Consider the following 16,525-nt stretch of genomic DNA (forward strand, 5'->3'; position numbering starts at 1 on the left):
CTTATGAATTGCATTGCCCACCATATCTCCTTGACAGCTTTCTAGTCACTAGGCTCTGGTGGTGAATTTTTAAATCTCATGCAAGCTTTGGAACCTGTCTAGCCTTCCTAGCAAAAGGCTCCCCATCTTTCCTTTCTCCGTTGTTCTTAGTCATGCATTCCATGTTTGCTGAAAACTTTCACGGAAATGCAGGGCCGGTTCTCCCTCTCAGAGAGCTGACGAGGAGGACTTGGAAAGTGCTCCCTATCTCTCGTCAGTGAAACATAATAATTGCTTATGGAAGCAGCCTCTCAGCAGGTCCTAACAGTACCTGCCAATGACTCTGACTTCAAAACATATATAAAATTACTGGGGGTTGCCAATTACCATGAAAAGGGAAAGCTCCAGGGGGAGAATATATGATTTCTTTGTCTAGAAGCAAATTCCACCATCCCTTTATTCCACATCTTCTCAACCGTCGGTTGAGTGAAATCTTGTAGAGGTTTATTCACTATACAGAAGGTCATGGAATGGCCACTGACCTTGGGACCTAGCTTCTGGCCTGCTGCAGATATGGCCTAAATAATAATACTAATAATAATAATAATAATAATAATATAATAATAATAATAATAATAATAATAATAATTTATTTGTATGTTGCCCATCTGACGTGGGTGGCTCCCAACAGAATATTAAAAACACAATAAAATATCAAACAGTAAGGCCTATATAACACCTAGCTGACTTTTGCAAAAATGACAACCCCATTTCTTCCAAAACTTCCCTAAACACGGCTGCCTTCAGATGTCTTCTAAAAGTCAGATAGTTGCTTATTTCCTTGACTTCTGATGGGAGATTGTTCCACAGGGCAGGTGCGACTACTGAGACGGCTCTTTGTCTGGTTCTTACCTTTGAGTGAAGTACAGATTTTCATTTATATGTTCTTTGGAAGTACTGATATTCGCAGGACATTCAAAACCTAAGTATCTTCTTCTTCTTCTTCCTCCTCCTCTTCTTCTTCTCATTATTATTTCAATTTATATACTGCCCTTTATCAAAAGATCCCAGTGCGGTGTACAACATTAAAACCACATTACGGAACATCAGTGATAAAAAGCATAATAAAAAACATTTTCTCATAACAGCCTAATATGAGTTGCAGAACTGGGTGCAGCTGTGGTATGAAATTGTTTTAATTGCAGAGTATGCGCAGCCCAGCGTATCAGTCACAATATATAATTAAATGGGTTGTTGGTGCAGTTTGTTAGTTTGTCCCCCTTTTACGCTAAGTGTTCCATTGTTGTTGTTGTTGTTGTTGTTGTTGTTGTTGTTGTTTGTTGTTTTATACCGCCCTATACCCGAGGGTCTTATTCCTCACTCCATTTCACACTATCTTTCCTGCTTGGCATTTCACACTATCTTTCCTGCTTGGCAGGGGGTTGGACTGGATGGCCCTTGTGGTCTCTTCCAACTCTATGATTCTATGATTCTATCTAGAAGGGAGCGATTTAGGTTTCCATCAAGGCCCTCTCACTGCTCAGTGGGCTGTTTTTAAGTCTCTCCACCGCTCAACCCTAGGGACCTTTTCTTTTTTAAAAAATCAGCAAAATTGGGAATTCTTCTGATTTTGCCAGTACCACCCTCTTCTGGAGAATACTATAGAGCTGAGGTTGGGAACCTCAGAACTGGGCACCCAGTGTGGGCTTCTGGCCGCCTCAACTTCTGACTCAGGCCACACCCCTCCCTCAGGCCACTCTTTTCATTGTCACTGCTCTACAGTCTCCTTTTGCCCATCTAGAATATGACTTGGAACTGTGATAAGCTTTTTCCTTGCCTGGAAGGAGGCATGTATAATACACATGAGTTTTGCATGGCTGGAGCGAAGTCTACTGCAAAAATGTTAAAAGTCACATGTGTTCCCCCATCCATTTCCATCTCTGGCCACACCTGCCATGGGCATGACTGAAATTGGTTCCTCACCTTGATACTTGCTCAGATGTTCACTCTGGTAAAACCAGCTCCTTCATACTGTACTCTACTGTGGAGGGTGGGAAGGAGACAGGAAGGAAATCTTTCGAAAGGGGAGGCTTCATTTCATTATTTATTATTTACTTTGGAAATTGAGGCCGCTGATCCAGTGTCATAACTTAAGTACCGAATGGAGAATTCTGAGCAATCTCTTTGCTGCTGTTGACTTTCTGTGTTAGTTCTCCCCCATGTATACAGATTTCTTAACGTTATTTCAGTCCTGAGGCCAATTGTTGGCTAACGCTCTGAACCTTGGGACAGATGAAAGAGAAGGAATGTTTGAACAAAAGAGATTTGCCGATATCCCGTGTTGACTGTGAATGCACGCAGAACAAATATTTTGGTAAGGCAAGTTAGACCTGCAATGAATGCAGGAGCTCTGGGTGCAGAAATAGGTTGTGCGTTGTCTTTTCAGTACTTCCAGCATAGGTGAAGAAGGATGGACATGCCTGTTATATTTAACATGGAGATGCCGGTGAACACATAATCTTTGTGCTAAGTTGCCTCGTCTCTATTGTAATGTGAATGCCAGGAATGAGCCAGCTCCCAGTGAAGGTTTACAGCCAACAGAAGAAAGCAGCCAGGAACAGAGAGTGTTAACTTTCATGCAGGATGAATAGCAGTTAGTACAAACTCCCCCACCCATTGGAATGTCGGGTGATAAGGGGAATGGCTGAGAGCAGGCTGGAACCCAGCCGAAGCTCTCGGGAAGTTCAAACAGGCGCGAACAGAGATGGAAGTACTTTGTCAGAAAGGGAGGGGGGAGGTGATCCAATCCCTCCTCAGAGTCGGCTAAGGGGAGGGCTGTTAGATGGGAAACAAAGCAAGGGACATAAGAGTCAAATGTTATCCATCTTCTGTAGAAACCGGAAGGTGTCTTCAGAAGGGTCATCTTAATTGATGATGTTGGAGGCTGTGTTAGAGCTGTCCGTCCAGAGCTATCTGTTTGTTTTGACAATAAATCATCCTTTTTAATTAACTACGCTTACTGTGTTATCAGGTTGGGAACCTGGACTCCTGACTGTTTGGACTTGGACAGCTTTAAAAATAATTGGACAAATTCATGGATGATAAGGCTATCAAAGACTACTAGCTATGATATGGCTATGCTCTTTCTACATGGGAGGAGAATGCTTTTGAATACCAGTGATGGGAAGCCACAGGAGGGGAGTGTTCCCTTGTGCTCAGGCCCTGACTGCAGGCTTCCCACAGGTAACTGGTTGACAACTTTGAGACCAGGATGCTGCACTGGATGGACTACTAGCCTGATCCAGTACACTCTTCTTACATTACAGAGCAGAGGTTACAAAGGGAGATGAGGATGACCTGTAGCTGCATCCTTAGAAACTTGATGCAGCTGATTGTCCTTAACATCCAAAGTCATTTTATGTTTTATAGCTCCATTCTAGACAATGGATTTAGCCTTGTTTGAGTCTAATATTTCAATATACTGATGCACATTTGCGCTGTTCGGTGACATCCTTTTGAGCCCATGCGCTAGAACCTGATTTCAGAACTGATAAATGAGCCCATTTCAATAGAAGAGCCCATCATCAATAACACTCTGTGTAATCTACATTGCAACAGATGGATGTATTTTGTTCCCTTAATATTTTATGGTAGGGAAGTAATGAAATTTGTGAGCTGTGACTCTGCCTTGTGCAAAGGGGAAAAGTGCTGGAAATTATTTACAGAAGCACCAGTTCACCCACTCCCATAGAGCACAGTTGCAGATATACCAGTTTTTGGCAAATGTATGGAACAAACTAGATGCAACACACACTTGTGTGGCTCTTCGCCCTGATAGATTGGCATTCGTTTGCGTTTTTTTTCAATGAAAAGCAGCTGTATGCAAGTTTCCTAGGAGGCATGGCAGACTGGAAAGGGGACTATTTTATCCTTTCTCTTCATGTCACTTACCTACTCAAAATCATTCCCAAGCTACTCTTCTTTCTATGAAGGAGTAGAGACCCATATGCACTATACATTTAAAGCAGTATCATACCACCTTAAACAGGTTCCCCCTCCAAATAATCCTGGGAGCTTTGGTCTTTTATTTATTTAATAATAAATAAATTATTTATTACTAAAATAATCATCTGCTAAGGGTGCTGAGAGTAGCTAGGAGACCTCCAGAGAGCTACAGTTCCCAGACTGGTTTAACAACCAATCACTCTTCCCAGGGAAGTCTGGGAACTGTAATTCTCTGAGGGGATCAGGGGTCTCTCAACAGCTTTTGACTCCCTTAACAAATTTCACTTCCCAGAATTCTTTGTGGGAAGCCATGGCTAAGATACTACTTTAAATGTAAAGTGCAGATGTTGACTAAGTCATCCTTCCTCAACATGGTGCCCAACAGCTGCTTTGTTTTGGACTACACCGCCCAACAGCCCTGAGAAAGGACCACGCTTGCTAGAACTGATAGAGATGGAGTCCAAAACACCTGGAAGGTAATAGGCTATCATTTCCCCCCCATTTAAAGATATAAAGCAGACATCTCCAAACTAAGGTCCACAGGCTGGATACGGCCCGAGGGACTCAATTATCCAGCCCACGGCAACCTCTGCCGCCCACTGCCGCCGCCCGCTCTTACTGGCGTGGCACGGCTGCCCACTATTTCTGGCACACTTCCAGGTCTGAGGAGGCCCTTGCACATGCGCACGAGCTATTTCCGGTGCTCCGCCGACCTGGAAGTGTGCCAAAAATAGCGTGTGTGCACACGTATGGGCGCGCACTCCCTCACCCTCCGGCCCGCCTCGTGGTCACTGCTGGAGGAACCAGCCTGGTAAGTTTGCCAACCCCTGATATAAAGGGTACCTGCTGAATCAGGTCAAAGCCCCATTTGGTACAGCATCCTTGTTTTCAGTGGCCAACCAGATGCCTATTCATATGAAAACAACTGGAGCAGGCAATTTTGAGCAGGCAAAGATCAGGAAGAGAAAGAGTTAAGCATCTAAGCCCCTGCCCCCTTCTGCTTTCCAAACCTGTTTTTCAGTAAACAGGAATAAACACTAATCATCAAGTAAAACAGACGTGAAACGTTACATCACGTCTCCTTTGACTCTTGTTTGCCTGGACCTCTGTGCTCCGGCTTTCACCGTGGGATCTGCAAAATGTGTTTTTAAGGTAGAGTACTTTTAGTGAGATTGGCAACATATTGCAATTACTCTCATAACAATAATGTTTATTGCTATACTAGAGAGGAAACAGTCCATGGAAGGGTAATTGGAATTTACTAAAACAGTGAACCAAATAATCTATGCTTGCCTGAAGAAGGAAATGGGCGGCAGGGGCTGGGCGGCGGGGGGGGGGGGGAGAGATAAACACATCTAAAGCATTAGGATTTTTACTATTTTTGGAGTTCAGTTTATGGCCGCATGTATCACTTGCCCTATGACATTTTGTTGTACTTTTTTTTCCTGAATCTCTTACTTCCTAGAAGTCAGTAAGAAGAAGCTGCAACACACATGCGCGCACACACACACACACACAAACACACAAATATTCTAAGCATGTCTACTCAGAAGTTAGCCTGACTGAGTTCTAGTGGACCTAGATCAAGGTAGGTATCGGATTGCAGCCTAAGTTATTATCTGCATACTTTCTGGTTTATGAAATGCCTAGGCATTTCAGAATGGGAATGTGCAATAGTTGTTTTTTCCTGCAAAACAAAGCAAGGAAATAAGTTGTGTGGCTTTCTATGGCTTTTATTGGATCCTTTGACAAGAGGGGAATGTGTCTGCATCTCCACTTCTCCTGTGCCGTAGTGTCCTGAGAAAATGCTATGTTGCATTTTATATTTGCGTGGACTGGCGTGGCGGAGTCCCCCCAACCCCAGGCGACCCCCGAGCGGAATAATGACTCAAGACAACATGCTATGGGGTTAAAATTAGCCACAACTTTATTAAGTTTCAGATGTAGGGAGAACTTGGCTCAGGCATTGAGTGTTTATCCTTCCCAGTCCCCAGCCAGGGATCTGGGAGACATCAGGGTTATCCAGAATGTGTGGGAATTGGGTCGGCTCTGGAGAACATACGTTCAAACAGAGAGCCCGCCTCCCCCCCCCCCGTTTCGCCGCCGTCACAGGGGAGAGCAATGACAACATCTCGGCGTATGGCCAATGCCTCTCCCCAAGACTCCTTTAACGGGGAATCCTGGTATCATCGCTGCAAAGGGGGCGTGGGTCACCGCTCCCCCCCCCCCATTTAGGAAGATAGACTAAAGGATTCCAGCCAAGGCCTGAAACCGCCAAAGTTGTGATGTTTTGCTACGGAGAAGGCAAAACCTGCCAATGCAGGAAAATTCCTTTCCGGCCCTTCAACAGCGACCATGATGTAGCAGCGCCTGCAGGTAAGATTCACCTTCTGTTGTGTGGGCAGGGCAGTCCCTCCCCTTACCTGGCCGATCCCCTGACAACACCTCCCCAGGCGGGATTGGGCAATTGGCTGGGGTAGGCGGAGACCTCCATTTATCCAGCCTGGAGAGGGCGAAGCCAGCCCATACTACCGGGAGCTGCACTGGGATCTGGGGGGCTGTGCGCGACCATGCAAAATGCACCCCCCATTTAATGTGGGGAGCAGTCATTGTTTGTTTCCACTTGGTGCCTAATTCCCTGTGGATGGCTCTTACCTTGGCCTAGCCTTATAGGTAAACACAACTATGGCTTAGTAGGGCAGCAGAGAGGAGTTCGCAAATGATTTGCTCCACCCCGTCTTTCTTTTCTCCTGAGCTGTGCTGATTTAAGCCCAGTTTCGGATGCTGTCTGAACCTGGGCTCGTGGCTAAGTGCCAGGCAGGAAGGTTGCAAAGCACCACAGGATTGAATCCTTCACTCACTAGCTGCACAGTCCTAATGAAACCTGTGGTTTGACAAAGGGATCCTTTCCTCGACTGGATCTGGGAGGAGCTGACCTGCTCTCCACAGGCAGAAAGGCAGCATGCCAAAATCATACTCCAAATGGGGAAATACTTCTTATAACGATGGTTATGAAAACAACCAAGAATGTTTCTAATGAGACATGACGGGGGGTTTTAAATCCCACAAAATGCAGTCCTTAACTATGTTCATTCAGACCACAAAAAGAGCCTGTCCGTCTGTTTGTCCATCTGTTTGTCCGTTCGTCTGTCCTTCCATTCATCTCTCTATAGCCTGATCACAGTTGTTTATTGCCAAGGAAATTATTATGTGTTGGAGGTTTACCATTATGTCTCCTCCTTGGCACCAATTAAAAGGAAAGATAGGATGCGAATGGATGAAGCTCTTGTTTAAATGTGAATACTGGGCAGAGGCAATCAGCACGAGCTGCCGAGGAACTGATGAATACATATACAGGGAAGGAAAATCAATTCTAAGCCAAGGCACAATGTGTGGAACTTGAAAGCTTCCCCCTACCAACCCCAGTCTAAAAATTCTTACTTAATAGACTGAAATGCAGTTAGAATTTGTAGAAATATCTCTAATGGGAAGTGAGATTTAAAAGCAAAGGTCAGGGAGACTTATTGCTTTCTTATTAGACATCAGCACTGTCAATGTAATAGATCAAATGCTTCTATGTTAACATTCGCCGACCGCCATCACCCCGATTTTACCCTAGAGGAAGCCATGCTAACAAACACCCACCATGAAATCTACATGGCCAGCTTAGGACTCTCAAAGACTTTTGATCAGTTGCTGTCTGATTTGAAAATGCAGCACCCTGGCAGGAAATAATTTCACATGCGATGATCTCTGCAAGCGCTGGTGACAAATCTGTTTTTGTGCTGCAGTTCATTCTTACTAAATGAATGCCACAAATAAACAGGCGTTGACTGTCTCCGGGAAAAACAAGCATGAAATAATATAGGAGATAGGAATGACTATTGCCCTTGATGAGGGGATATAGCTTAGATTCCAAACGCACCAGGAATAGCAAATTCTCTAGAATGCTTCATTAATAATTGTGGATGGGGCGGGAAAGGTGGAAGTTTTATAGCAACTTTTGAGGTTCACCTCTTCTTCTTTTTTTAAAAAAAAGTTGTTTTTTATTAAAGGATTGTCATAGTTAACAAGAGTACGTTACGTATAATGTCTCAATTCACAGAGTCCTTTCCATAGGTCAGTTACATTTGGGGTGAGATACAGCTGTCATACACATTGTGTATGGGGGAGGGGTATTGAGGGAGGGGAGAATCAGAGAGAATGGGGGTAGAAAGAAGGAGGAGTGATCTTTCATTCTTTTGCTTAGTGTATGTGCAGAGTTTTTGTGTCAGCATTGCGAGGATAGCTTATTTATTTATTTATCTGTTTGTTTGTTTGTTTTTGTGGTGGGTGAGAGGTTGGAGAGCCCACAGTAAGGTTGGTTGCATTGAGTTTTTTGGATGAAAGTTGAACGTTTTTCTGTTTCTCCATCTCTAGAATTCAGAGCTAGGCAGTGAAGTTACTAGCTGATTTGCCATAAATTCAGGAAATGCGTACAGTAATTCACTTTTGGAAATTAACTTTCCAAAGATTGAGTGATGGCCTCTAGTTTAGATGGATGGTAACTTTCTTAACTATGGTAGCCTCCATGTTTAATGGTGGTATTCCTCTCTACTTAATAGATGGGTAAAAACAGACAACAAGGGAATCAATGTCACCTTCAGATGCAAAGGCCAAAGAACAATGAGGAGGAAACTTCTATCGTGTTACTTCTTAGTCGCCTTCACTCCAAATGAAAAAGTCCCAGATGCTTGTAACCTGTCCTCACGGAGGAGTTGCTCCATCCTAAGCTTTCTCAGCCTTGGGTCCCAAGATGTCCTTGAACTGCAACTCCCACCCCTGAGCTCCGGCCAAGCTGGCTATGAATGATGGGAGTTGCAGTCTAACATCTGGAGACCCAAGGCTGAGAAAGACTGCTTCATCCCATTGATCATTCTGCTTGCCCTTCCCTGAAACATATTGAGTAGAGGAGACCAGAACAGTGCACAATGTTCCACACATCCTAATCTTCTGGCTTTGCCCCTCCCCTTCCTCCTCCAGTATTCCAAGTACGCTGCATCGCAGGCCAGGGAAATGGGTAGAAATGAGAAATGTAGGTGCAATGGGTAAGAGGAGTTATGGCTGCCTCATCTCCTCCTGAATTAGAGAATCTAAAGATGCAAGGTAGATCTTTGTGTTTTGAGAGAGACATGGCAAGATGTTGTGCTTGAGCTCTGGGGAAAAAATATGGGCAGAAACAATGCAAGCTTGGAAAGGTGGAATTAGAAAAGTAAATAAAAAAAGACCCGCGGTAAAAATGGAACGACAGAGAGCTGGAATGTCAGCAAGACAAGATAATTAAACAGATAACTGGATAATTCAAAGATAGCAAAGGGTAAGAGGAAGTGCTTTAATTTGAGTGCCATCATTAAACTTAAGTGTGCACTTTGATAGGAAGTCATTCCAGTGTGCTTCTTTTTTTGTTATATTACGAATGAGCAAAGCACCTGTCATTCTGCTGAGGGAGAGCCTATGAACTGCACAGACTCCCGTCACAGGTGCAACGTGTGCCTGTCACTTTCTGTGCACGGAGAGACACATTTTGTGCCATCATATGCTTCACTGCTCAGCGGAAGCTGCCCGTGTCAGGGATGAGGGTTAACAGATGTTCCCTCTACTTCAGTGATATATCCTCAAGTGAAGAGCTCATTGTTTCCCCCTTTCAGTGAATGACAGTCATTATTGAAAGTGCCTCATCTGGGGATAGGGCTTGTGGGGGGGCCTAAATTTTCTCCTGCTTCCTATGACCAGAGACCAATAATCTCATAGTCTCCACCATTTTCCCAATGAAAATAGGGATGTCCCATTCCCATTTTACTATTTATACATCTTACTAGGTTGCCCCAGCCACTCTGGGCAGCCTCCAACATATATAAAACATAATGAAACATTAAACATTTTTTTTTAAAAAAAACTTCCCTATACAGGATTGCCTTCAGATGGCTTGGGGGTCAGATAACTCCATACCCTCCAACATTTCTCCAGTGAAAATTAGGAAATCCTAAGGAAAAGTCCCCTTCGTGGATCACTGCCGTGTCGTGGCGAAGGGGCTTGAATTACTCAGGGAAGCTATGGACAGGTCAAGATGGACAGGTCATAGTGGAGAGTTTGGACTAAACGTGATCCACCTGGAGGAGGAACTGGCAAGCCACTCCAGTATCCCTGTCAAGAAAACTCCATGGACAAAGACAACAACAAGGAAAAGTAGGACATTCTGGGATAAAATCATAAACCAGGATGACTTCTCTAAATCGGAGACATCCCTGGAACATAAGAACACTTGGAGAGTCTGTAATCTTGTCAGCTGGAGCTCAATGGAGCAGATATTGCTTCACTTCTAAAAGATTTGTCAAGTGAAGCTTATTTACAGTATCACATAGAACTTCTTCTTCCAGAGCAGCACAATAGAGATCTAGAGATATACATAGCTATATGAAAGGAATGAAAAAGAGTGCCCTAGACACTGACACCATCTCAAATGTTCTATTTCCCTGGCAAGTAAAATATGGTGAATTTTGTGATGGCGTATGGTGGTAATAGAGGAATACAGGGGTGGCATCTCTAACATAGCCAGGGCTTCTTTTCCAGGGAGAACTCACAGGAACTCAGTTCCGGCACCTTTCAGGTGGGTGCCATTGCCATTCTAAGAGAATGAGGGGGGTGTTCATGGTGAGTTCCAGCTCCTCTTTTTCCAGAAAAATAGCACTGAGCATAACATTGCGCGGCCAGGCGAAGTCCCCCCGAACCCTGGGGCAGCCCCTGAGGGAAATAACAACTCATGACAACGTTGTATGGGATTAAATTGGCCACAAATTTATTAATATTTCAGATGTAGGATGACCTTGGCTCAGGCATTGGGCGTTTATCCTTCCCAGCCCCCCAGCTGGGGTTCTGGGTAACTTCAGGGTTATCCAGCATGATTGGGAAGTGGGCTAGTCTGGAGAACATATGTTCAAGCAGATAGCCCACCCCCCTATGTTCGCTGCCGCTGGAAGGGGAGGGCAGTGACGACCCTGGGCGTTTGGACGACCCTGGGCATTTGAGACCCCTTTAACGGGAACCCTGTTATCACCACCGCAATGGGGGCGGGGGTCACCGCCCCTCGCCCCCCCCCCAAATCCTGTAAATGACTAAAGGATTCCGCCCAAGGCCTGCAACCGCCAAAGTTGTGACGAATTGCTACGGGAAAGGCAAAACCTGCCAATGCAGGGAAATTCCTTTCTGGCCCTTCAACAGCGACCTTGTCATAGCAGCGCCTGCGTGGCTGTGTGGCTGTGGGAAAAGGTGGTTAAACCTGCAAAGTAAGCATCAGTTGAGGGAGTGGAGGGTGGGGAAGCTCTGAATCCAAACGGTCGCTTCCCAGGTATGACTCAATCTCTATTGTGTGTACCGCATAATCCCTCCTTCTACCTGGCCAATCCCCCTGGCAACACCTCCCCAGCTGGGATTGGGCGGCTGCTAAAGTAGGTGGAGTCCACAGGTATCCCAACCTGGGGAAGGCAAGCCAGACCAACTACCAGGAGCTGCCACTGTGATCCAATGGGTCTCCTCGCGACCTCGCAACATGCGCACCCCATTTTATGTGGGGAACGCTCATTATGCTAACATTTGTTGCTGTTGTTTTTGTCGAGGCGATGCAGAGCTGGAAAAGTAGAAAAGGAAAGGGTATATGAAACTCTGTATCGTCCTTCATAAACTGAGTGAGGAGTAGGAATGACTGTGTGCTCCCTGGCATCGTCTGGTTCATGTTGTAACTAAAAGTAGAGTGCGGCTGCTTTCATGCCAATGTGGGAGAAACTGCGGAAAGGGGGAAATAAAATATTTATCACAACTGGTTTGAGGGTAGTGAGCAACGAGACAATATCAGATGTCCTTGTAAACATGGTACAAATAGCTGAAGAGAATGGTTGAAGTTCCTGAGTGAGGATGATGTATTGAAACGAACCTCTGTTTTCAGGTGCTGATGTTAATGGCAGGATGGAAGTCAATATATAAGTGCAGAGAAAGAGTGGGGGGGAAGAGCCTGTCTGCTTTATTAGAGACTAGTGAGTGAACTTCCTCGCTCTTAGCCTTGGGAGATGATTCTCCTCTGCCGCTTGTTTTGTGACTCTTCCTACAGAACATTTTCTTTTCCTTTTTCAGGAAGCACATAGGATTAAAGAAATGGGACTCATAGCCTGTTTGGAATTTATGGTCTCTGACAGCATGCCTGTATAATAAAATTTAATAATATATCAACTATTAGAACTTCCATGCAGGGATGGGACGTGGTTCCATGATAAAGTTCAATCCTTGCGATGTCCAGATCAAGTGTAGACAATACTGAAACAGATGGACCAATAGTCTCACTCATCTTCTTCTGTTCCTAAGTTCTGGACAGGATGGAACTCCCCTGAAAGAGCAGGTTTACGGGAAATCAGTGATTATGACTCTTTTCTGTGATAGTGCAAGATACAGTAGTTATCAGTTGTGAGGACTTTTATTATACTGGGAATGTAAGGTGCTTTCATGGATTTTATCCATTAAACATATTGTTACTGAAGACTGGGTGGCGCTGTGGTCTAAACCACTGAGCCTGGAGCTTGCCAATCAGAAGGTCGGTGGTTCGAATCCCCACGATGGGGTGAGATCCCGTTGTTCGGTCCCAGCTCCTGCCCACCTAGCAGTTCAAAAGCACGTAAAAGTGCAACTAGATAAATAGGTACCACTCTGGTGGGAAGGTAAAAGGCGTTTCCGTGTGCTGCTCTGGTTTCACCAGAAGCAGTCATGCTGGCGACATGATGCAGAAAAACTGTCTGCAGACAAAACTGTCGGCTTCCTCAGCCAGTAAAGCAAGATAAACACCGCAACCCCAGAGTCGTTCGCGACTGGACTTAACTGTCAGGGGTCCTTTACCTTTACCTTTATTGAAGACTAAAACCTGGTTTACAGAAAGAAGTCAAATGACTGAGCAAAATCCCCTCAGAATTTCAGAACAAGGGAAAGTTGAGAGAAGGGGCTTCTTTTGCATCCCTTCAACACTGTGATATGACAAGCTCCAAGAGGTTGAAATCCTTATTCTACAGAACTATAAAAGGGACCAGAGATCGTTGCCTCTGTCCTCCTGTGCATCTGGTCAGCTTAATAATGAAGTCCAAAATAACTCTAGCTATTCAGAGATTATCAGAATGAGTGCTGGAAGCTCAGTGGGCATAAATAAATTTTTGAAAAGTGGTAATAATGCACCGCCCCATCTATTCGATTATATAATTATGACTGGTTATAATTATAATCTGTTTGTTGCAGCAAGTAGACATCTCCCAGTTTCAGAACAGGAACCACTCAATAGTCTCTGTGCATGAATGGAGTGGATTTCTGCTCATACGATAAGACCCCCTTCCTCTCCTCCACCTGCCAGCCCCCAAATACCCCAAAATCTAGAGGGTGAAATGACCCTCCAGAAGAGATGGACTGCAGAGAGGAGGACAGCACTGTGCACAATGCAAGTTTTCGCCCACTGTTTGAGCTACCATAGGTAAAAGCCACCGTGCAGTTTTAAAATCCGCAAGACATTACTGAAACAAACAAGAAAAACTACCATCTTAAGGATGAAGCTACACATTACAAACAATGCAGAGGTTCCAGCAAAAATAGCAGTCTTGTGTCAGTTTCACCACTCGGCCCTCATGACCTCCAGTTCAACTTCAGTGACATAGTCCTGAAGTTTTTAGTCCCATTTAAATGTATGTTTAGTCTCATGTACATTTAGAGAAAACGTGAGACGGGAATGGGTTTGTGCTGGCTAGCTGCATCCCTAAATAATGAAGTAACCATAGAACAGGTTCTTGGTGTTTCTTCAGTCTCATTATCCTCCTTTACCAAATCTCATGACTTTGTGGTCTGACAGTCCTGCTGCCTCCCTTGTGGGCTTCCTACTGCTGACGTATTTAAAGTTTTTTTTAAAAAATTTTATTTTATGCTCCTCTGATACTACTACTTGCTCTTCCTGTTCCTCCTCTTCTTATTGTCTGCTTACATTTTCGTGGCTGCATACTTGGGTTCAGTTTTGTTCTCGATCGGGCAAGACTTCAATATTCAGAAGGACCTGTAATGGACAAGCTTACCCCAGAAGGAGCATGACGTGTCCCCCATGAGAGGCACTACTCTTCCCCTACACTAGTAGCCTGCATAAATTTGTCTGAACCTCTTTAAAAGATCGCAACTTTTGTAATTCACCTTCAAAAAAAAGTAAAGAAAACGGCAATGCTCACCGCAGGCTCCACCATGAACTTAAAACTCTTTAGCAATAGATTAGAAGTAGCTTTTGTGTGTGGTGTGCAATCTTTGCTCACTTAATTAATGTTTGCACAGCACTGTGGAATGTCAGACTCAGTGCCAGTGAGAAGTTTTTGTTAGTCTTACTTTGTCATAAGCTCTTAGCCCCATCTTACTGCTTCTGATCTAATGTGAAAGAATCTGACTGAGCAAGGGGAATTAAATGCTGACACTTTTTTGTTGTTTTTTGTTTTGCTTGCCAGAGAGATAAGGAAATGGATACAGTTCCTATAATCTCTGCAAATGCATTTACGGTTGCTCTAACATCTGTCACACACTTTCCTGATTCTAGCAAACATCTGTTCTTGTCAGCTTTAGCTGCTGATTTTGTGCCATCTATCCCAGTCCTAAGACTTTCTTGCTCAGCTTGGGAAAAGAGAGGGCAGTTCATCCTAACTGTCAGATTTTAAATACTAGCACCCCGATAAAATAAATTAAAAATGGGAATCCTCTGTTTCCAAACTCAAGAGTACCAGCACTTATGTCTTCCAAAAAGACCCACACCTTTAATAATAAGAATATTAATTTTATTATTTATGGCCTGCTCACTCTGGGCAGCTTCCAACACATAAAAATAATACAGTGGTGCCCCGCTAGACGAATGCCTCGCTAGACGAAAAACTCGCTAGACGAAGGCATTCGTCTAGCGGAAGGCAGCCCCGCAAGACGAAAAAGTCTATGGGGCTGCCTCGCAAGACGAAAATGTTTCGTCTTTTTTTCCCTGTCTAGCGAAAGCGCGGCTTGCATTGCCGCTTCGCTAGACGAAAAACCCGCTAGACGAAAATTTTCGCAGGACGAATTATTTTCGTCCAGCGGGGCACCACTGTAAAACATCAAACATTAAAAACCTCCCAAAATCGGGATGTCTTCAGATGTCTTCAAAAGGTTGTATACTGTATATTCTGGCATATAAGACTACTTTTTAATCCAGGAAAATCTTCTCAAAAGTCGGGGGTCGTCTTATACGCCAGGTGGAGAATCTGTGGTCGAGTATATCTCAAACTCTATATTTTAACTGGAAAAGTTGGGGGTCGTCTTATATGCCCAGTCGTCTTATACACCGGAAAATACGGTAGTTACGTATCTCCTTTGGCTCCAGGGTCGCATAATTCCATGCCCTACAATGAAAACAGGAACGTCCTATCATACCCTCTAACATTATAAGGGTTTGGTGACTTCTGTTTCAGTGTATCTGAAGAAGTGTGCATGCACATGAAAGCTCATACCAATACTTAGTTGGTCTCTAAGGTGCTACTGGAAGGAATTTTTAATGTTTTTTTTTGTTTTGACTACAGCAGACCAACACGGCTACCTACCTGTAACTCCATCTTTATTATTATTTAATAATAATTTTATTATTTAAACTGGAAGTCCTGAACTGTAGACTGCAATAAGAAGAGATGGCTGTGGATGGTTAGTGTTGGCAGAAAGGCACGAGACACATTCTCAGACGCACTGCCACTTTTGTTTTTACTTAGTGTTTCTCCAAGCTCGGTTAGGTGACTAAAATTGACTCCATTCCAGGTCCAAGGCCTGATAATTGCTGCCTTTGACTCTTATTTCCTAGGGTAAAAGTCAGGTGTTTACAGTTGTTCCACAGTTTTATGGCATGTCAAACATTCAAAACAAATATGAATTTTAGCTTTTTTCATACTGAATTGAAGATAGTGTTGGAAAATTCCATTCCACCTTTAGTTGCAGACATTGGATTCTTGCGTGTCACATTTCTGTTTACATTCCAGCACTGCTTGCTGGAACAAGCGGAACTTCCACTATATTGCTTTTGCTTTTCTCTCTCCCTCAGAAGAGATGGAAGGAGAGAGACAACATGTTTCTTTGTTCCTGATTTATGTTTAATAAATCCGCAGTTCCTAGTATGTCTTCACAAGCCTCCAGCCTCTTTGTGTTGCACAGTCTGCTCTGCTAAATAGAGTGTGCCCATGTCAGTAGACTTGGGTCACTGATTTATGTCACACCAGAGGTTGAGGAATCTTCGTAGCATGGCGGCTGGAAGGAGACAATCAGGCTGGGGGCTAGCCAGCTGGCCGTTTGACCCCTGGATGCCGACAGATAGTTATCACTGGCATGCAAGTTTTCTTACACAGCCTTTTGAACTATACCTGGTGATAATATGTCATGATATTATTGTCAGATTAAAGGCATACCTAACTGAATATGTTGACTTCAGCTGATTGGTTCATGCATG

The sequence above is a fragment of the Lacerta agilis genome, chromosome 3 (genome assembly GCF_009819535.1).
Source record: "Lacerta agilis isolate rLacAgi1 chromosome 3, rLacAgi1.pri, whole genome shotgun sequence".
NCBI lineage: Eukaryota > Metazoa > Chordata > Lepidosauria > Squamata > Lacertidae > Lacerta > Lacerta agilis.